The 6,841-nt window shown below is 42.4% G+C and overlaps 1 pseudogene; it reads right to left on the reverse strand.

Annotated features, from left to right (window-relative positions):
- Positions 1 to 5,172: 5,172 nt before the first annotated feature.
- LOC139006723 (DNA/RNA-binding protein KIN17 pseudogene) lies at positions 5,173 to 6,314 on the reverse strand (annotated as a pseudogene).
- Positions 6,315 to 6,841: the final 527 nt, after the last annotated feature.

Genomic DNA, 6,841 nt, shown 5'->3' on the forward strand with positions numbered 1-6,841 from the left:
CAGTGGTTGGCAAACTGCGGCTCGCGAGCCACATGCTGCTCTTTGACCCCTTGAGTGTGGCTCTTTCACAAAACACCACATGCGGGCCCATGCACAGAAACTTCATGGCCCATGCGCAGAAGTCGGTATTTTGTGGAAGAGCCACACTCAAGGGGCCAAAGAGCCACATGTGGCTTGCGAGCCGCAGTTTGCCAAGCCGCAGTTTAGCGACCACTGCCCTATACTATGGCCTAACTCTCCCCTCTGCCAAGGTAACTCTGGGGCCTCTTGTCAGATGAAATGCCAAGGAAATAGAAGGATCATGCAGGTACTCCATGACAGACTTCAGCTGCCAATCTCTCCCACCCTAGAACTCACCTCTGCTTCTTACTAGGGACTCAGGGTCATGAATTCCTGCGTGGCGGTAAAGGGACCCAGAGAACACAGCATATGCTTGCCTGCTGCTGCCATAGGGGAGTTTGTGGCAAAGGTGGTATGATTTACCAATGTCTAAAGGGAAGAAGTGACTTTGTATCTCTAGACCAGTGATGGCGAACCTATGACACGCATGTCAGAGGTGACACAGGAACTCATTTTTTTGGTTGATTTTTCTTTGTTAAATGGCATTTAAATATATAAAATAAATATCAAAAATATAAATCTTTGTTTTACTATGGTTGCAAATATCAAAAAATTTCTATATGTGACACGACACAGAGTTAAGTTAGGGTTTTTCAAAATGCTGACACGCTGAGCTCAAAAGGTTCGCCATCACTGCTCTAGACAGAAAATAAAAACCAGAGTTAAGGGAAAGAATTAAATGTGTGAAATATTGTTCTGGAGTCATCCTGTAGAATGGTTGGATAAGTTCCAGAAATTCCTTCCAGGCCTGTTATCTAGCCATGGTGAACCATGGACAGTCACCTCCAGGTCTTGTTCTGGCTCTGCCTGGAACATCTGCCCCCTTTTGGTCTTCTAGGGAATTTATTATTCATCCTTCCAGATTCAATTTGTTGTCATTTCCTGGAGGAAAGCTTCCCCATCCCCTGCCACACATTCCCTAGACCTGTAGTTAACCCCCATCTTCCCTTCTCTTCTCATTGTTCATATTATTATTATCTAATGATAGGTGTGTTTTCCTCCAGCTGACTGTCGATTTCTGAGGGGCACAATTTCTAACATCAGTCTCTAGAGTGCTATCTATCATATGGAAGGGACTCTCTAAATGTTTCTAGAATAACACCCCCCTCCCCCCCCCAAAAAAGGGATCACTGGATCAAAAGACACAAACATCTTTTTGGTTCTTGACATATTATAAACTGCCCTCCAAAAGTTTGCATCTATTTACAATGCAATCTGCTATGCATAGAATATAGGTCTCACTGCTATTTTATTAAGAGAAACTGTGTCCTAATATTTTAACATGTATTTCTTTACTAGTGAGGTTAAATAATTTCCCACAGTTCATCTCACTAATTATAATCCTGTTGAGGGAAAACCCCAATCTAAATTCAGGATTGATTCTGAAGAGCTGACACATAGCCTTACTCAAATTCATACGAGCTTTAATAAGAGAAACTTACATACACAGGCAAGGCAGCTGCTTGTTGCCAGTGGTGGCCGGCCGGGAATAAATCCACACCCTCCCCCGACAGGGCGTCTTTTTTATAGGGTTTTAATAGTAAAACTATATGGTGGTAGTCATGGAGATAACCAGAGAGAATAATGCATTTCTAAGCTAACAGATAACATCAGGCAGTTATCACACTCTACACTCATTAACCTCCTTCCTGGACCTGACGTTTATCTTTGGGTGGCATTCTGGCTTTCTGGGTATTTAGCCCAACCTGAGGCTACAGACAGTTAAATAGTCAGAAAGTTAAACCGTGAATCCAACATTTCCCAGACATCTTTACTACTAGAGGCATATTGTATCTCTGAGCTCCCCTAAAAATCCTCTATCATGCCGTAACCGGTTTGGCTCAGTAGATAGAGCATCGGCCTGCAGACTGAAAGGTCCCAGGTTCGGTTCCGGTCAAGGGCATGTACCTTGGTTTCGGGCACTTCTCCAGTAGGGAGTGTGCAGGAGGCAGCTGATGGATGTTTCTCTCTCATCGCTGTTTCTAGCTCTCTATCCCTCTCCCTTCCTCTCTGTAAAAAATCAATAAAATATATTTTTTAAAAATCCTCTATCATGAATTTCTCTTTATATGCCAATAATCATTTCCTGACAGCTGCCAAGGCTACAGCCAAATTTCTTTGTCCCCCCAGATAAGGAGCCACAAATTTCTTTCTTCCCCTAAGCAAGTAGTTAAACGGAGGACTTTTCCCCTACATTCTGTAGATCCATATCAACGTAGCCCAGAAGGCAGTTTACAACCTAAATTTGCTACAAGGCCTAAGGCAGTTAAGATTCTCCACATTACAGATGTTATTTTCTTTGACAGGAGATACAGATAAGAAATGTCAGTTTTCAGCAGATACCTAAAATTTCTGGAAAAGTACAAGTCTATAAAAATTATCTTCCTCTCTTATCTCTTGAAATTTGCCAAGTCTGCTTTCTAGAACTTCTCCCCTTAAACCTCTAGATCAGTGGTTCCCAAACTTATTTGGCCTACCGCTCCCTTTCCAGAAAAAATATTACTCAGCCCCTAGAAATTATTTTTTTTTATTTTAATAGCAGTTACTCATCGCCCCCAAATGCACCTGTGGCCATCACCGCCCCCCTGGATCGCTGCAGAGCCCACCGGGGGGTGGTGGCGCCCACTTTGGGAATCACTGCTCTAGATAGAGAAGGAAAGCAGAAGTAGGAGGCAAGTGGTCTTGACAAAGCATAGCTCAAGGACACGTCCACACTGAGAACTTCTTACCCAGCTTTGCAGTCCGTTGGTTAAGTTGCTCTGATATAAATTCGAAAGACAAAGTATTTTTCTCTAAGAAGGGTGGCTTGCTATCCTATTCTACCCCTACACCTCCCTGGCCTGGGCCTCCCCATTCCTCTGATGGACGGTTATGTAAAGAACGTGTATTATTTTACCACCGTGACAATGACTTTCCACAGTACCTCTACACAACATTTGGGAAAATGTATAAATACTATCTCATGCCACACAATTTGGTTTGGCACAGTTTCTTCCAACATTCAGGCTTCCAAGCCTCTTCTAGTTAATTTCAAAGTTCACAATCAATCTATCAATCCCCATTCAGAACAGAGCTATTTATCCCTTGCTCTCTGAAGAAACAGTGTTCTTACAATCTGAACTCAGGACCCAGCCTCATGGTTTAAGTAGAAATTACCCTCCTTACATCCGTACAAAGGCAAATTTAAGATTTTATCTCTGTTTTGTTTGGAGAACATTTCTAAATGTTGGTCTCTTCATGGTCAACAATTCTAAACTTCTGCCTTGAAAGCTTTTTCCCCACTATCTGTACTCTAATGAACCTCTTCTTAAAATTCACCAACTATATGGTGAGCCATATCTCTTTCAGACATTCATCCCATTCACACAGAATATATTTCATCAGATACTTCTCAGGAATCTACTATGACTACCTGACTTTGTCTAAGTGCTGAAGATACAGCCAGAACTGCCCTTAGACCCAGGAAGAGGGGCCCCTTCCCTGGGCCTCACATTTAAGAAGACCCCAATGTAACAAACATAAATATATAAAATAATAAATATATTAAAGAATACAGAGAGCCTGGCCGTTGTGACTCAGTGGTTGAGTGTCAACCTATGAACCAAAAGGTCAAGATTCGATTCCTGATCAGGATACATGCCCGGATTGCAGCCTTGATCCCCAGTGCGGGGCATGCAGGAGGCAGCCAATCAATGATTCTCTCTCATCATTGATGTTTCTATCTCTCTCCCCTGCTCCCTACCTCTCTGAAATAAATAAAAACATATTTTAAAAAGAATACAGAGATCCCTCTATCACTTGGGATCCAGAGTAGCCCATAATCCTCAGCTTTCATGACTGACATGGCTCTAATTCAAGGGTAATTCAAGGGAAACATCTCCATATATCTTGCCCAGATCTTTAAAAGGAAACTACATCTAGGTGACAAGACTTCTTATAGATGGTGCCACTGCCAGGATAGCAGACAGACACTGCTTCCATATATTGGAAGGATCTGGACAGCAGAAACATATTGATAAAAGAGAACACTAACTTATCAAATTCTTTCTTTCAGATTGCATGACTGCAATGTATTTTATAGTGCCAAGCATCTATTTTCTTATTTCCCCTCACATTCCAATGCACAGTTCCAAAGGTACTCACAAATTAGCACAATATTCCCAAAGTTGTACATGGCAGCTGATGCACATTTTGCAATACTCAACAATCTCTTTACACTTAAGTCTGTATATATGTAGATTTGGATAACATGTGTGAAACTTTTTTTTACAATAACATTCTTTTAATGAAAATTTTTAAAAAAATCAAAGAAACTATAAAGAAAACAAAAGTGAGAAAAACAAATTTACATAGCTAACAATCCCCCATATTGTGAGAACATACAGGTGATGTCCCCTTGGATCAGTTCATAAGGAAGACCTCCAAGGGAGATCCAGGGACTGTCTTTGTACTGGGAGTGCCGGGACACCTCATGGGCCACACCGAGTTGGACCTCACATGCATTCAGCTCATTGATCAGCTTCACTTTAGTTAAAGGGTTCATCTCTGCGGGTTGGGATTTCTTCAGCAAATCCTTCTCTTCTGGAGTTGCACCCAAGAATGTTAGCCCTCTACCAGCTGCCAGGAGACTGAAGCTGAACGAAGTTGGGGCAGGGCTTTTCTATTCTCCCTGACAATTGGAATGACCACGTGACTCGGTTCTGACCGAGGGGCCTTCTGGGAAGCTAACCGGATAAAAAGGCAACGCTTTAGAAAAGAAAGTCCTCTTTCCTCACCAACCAGGTATGTGTCTTCTGATTTTGAATGCAGCATTGATGTCTGGAATGGTAGTAGTCTTGTTATGAGAAAGACAAATTTACCTAGTTTTGCTACTTCATGAGACACAGCTAGACTTTTCTACAAGTTGAGCGAACAACTATACAGTAATATTTAAATCAGTCCATTTGCTATATACAAAGGAAACACCCTCACACAGTAGATCTCAGAATGCCTTGGGGAACAAACACCCACGTGATGCTTTAGGATTTTTAATATGTTAACAAATATTAAAAGTCAAAAAAGTTTAGAAATGTCTTCGTAGGGAATTTCCTCCACTCTGCGTCTTTTGAAAGGGCCAGTTTTGATGACTATAGTAGCTGAAAAGGTCTTCCCATTGATGAATTCTAAGGTACCTTCATTTCCTCTGTAGCCTCCGTTTAAACGAGAATTCTTTTTCCTGGTGCTGGAATTACTGTTTCTAAATGAGTCTAGTCAAATTTCAGCTTGTCTCCAGAGTCAATCATCTCTACAACCGCTGTCTATTTGTCAGTTGCTTCCCTAACAGTGCCCTTTCTGTTATTACATGTCTCTCCCAGATTTTTGTTTATAATTTTCACAATGATTTCAGGCTGCAGCCAGTAATCTGTTCGGGCAGCTCTTTCCTTTCCCTCTTCCATCTCCTTTTCTTCTTTTCTTTTGGTTGCGCTGAGTTATGGGAAGATTCCACTTCACTGACGCTGCCATCCCTATCACCTTCAATGCACTTGGTCCCAAAGAACTTGACTTGGGAGATGTTGCTGTTGAACTCCGTGCTATTTTATTCCAATTAAATGTCACTTTCTCATCATCGTTTTCTCTGCTTAATTCTGCCAAAATAGAGGCCTTCTTTGCTTCCCCTTCTAGATCTTTTCTCACCTGTTGTTCAATGAATTTGGCAATTTTTTCTTCATCATCAAGGCCCTGCTTTTTCTTTCTCTCTAGCTCCAGTTGCCAGCAGATGGTTTCTGGATCCCTGTCGATGTACTGAATACACCAGCCTTTGGGCATCTCATCCACTTTGCACAAGCCTTCTCTGCCCAGCCACTCGTGAAATCTGTCAGAGTCTCCCACTGAGTGGCAGTCATGTGGATGTGCTCTCAGCTACTGATATACTCATCACGACCACATTGTTGTGAACTCTCTTTGTGCCAAAGCATCGCCTGAGAAGTTCTAGAAAGTCATTTCGGAATTCCTCTAAAAAATAATAGGTAAACTACTGAGGATTTTCTGAAGCCAGCAACAGTTGTCTCTGAGGAGATTCAGACATACAGTGACACTTAAAGCCATTCTCATCCCGGCAGTGCTTCTAGCACATCTGGCAGTATCAGCTTCTGAAGCCCCTTGGATTTCATCCCGTTGGCAATAGCTTTAGGAGTAAGAAAATCTGACTTCCCCATCGTGACCACCCACAGCAATGAGATAACCTTCTGGAGCCCAGTGCCCTGGCCCTGGCAACCTGAAGGGGACCTGGGCTGTCAGGGTGGGCAGGGCCACTACCTCTTTTCTTTTGGATTTCCCTTATCTTGTGTACACCTTTATAAGTGGTTCCTTTGTTAAACTCTCCTCAATTAGACCATTTGATTGTAACTTTTGTTTCCACAGACAGCAATCTAGCCCTTTATTCATCCCCTCATTCTTCCATTACCCTCAAAAGTCATGGTGAGTAACGCATTTCAGGCCCGGAACTGGGACACAAGGTGAATAAGAAGAACCAGGAGGGTGGCATAGGTAAACACCGAGCTTGCCACCTCCCACAACCACATCAAAATTACAACTAAAATACAGAGCAGCCATCATTCAGAACCACCTGGAATCTGGCTGAATGGAAGTCCTACTGTTGTGGAGCGCAAGTGACAGAATGACCAGAATTCCAGACTGATTAAAATTTAGAGAGCCTTTATTGACTGACCAGTGTCCACTCCTC

This window comes from Myotis yumanensis, unplaced genomic scaffold (assembly GCF_028538775.1).
Source record: "Myotis yumanensis isolate MYYU_CA2020_CCGP unplaced genomic scaffold, mMyoYum1.0.hap1 SCAF_1, whole genome shotgun sequence".
NCBI lineage: Eukaryota > Metazoa > Chordata > Mammalia > Chiroptera > Vespertilionidae > Myotis > Myotis yumanensis.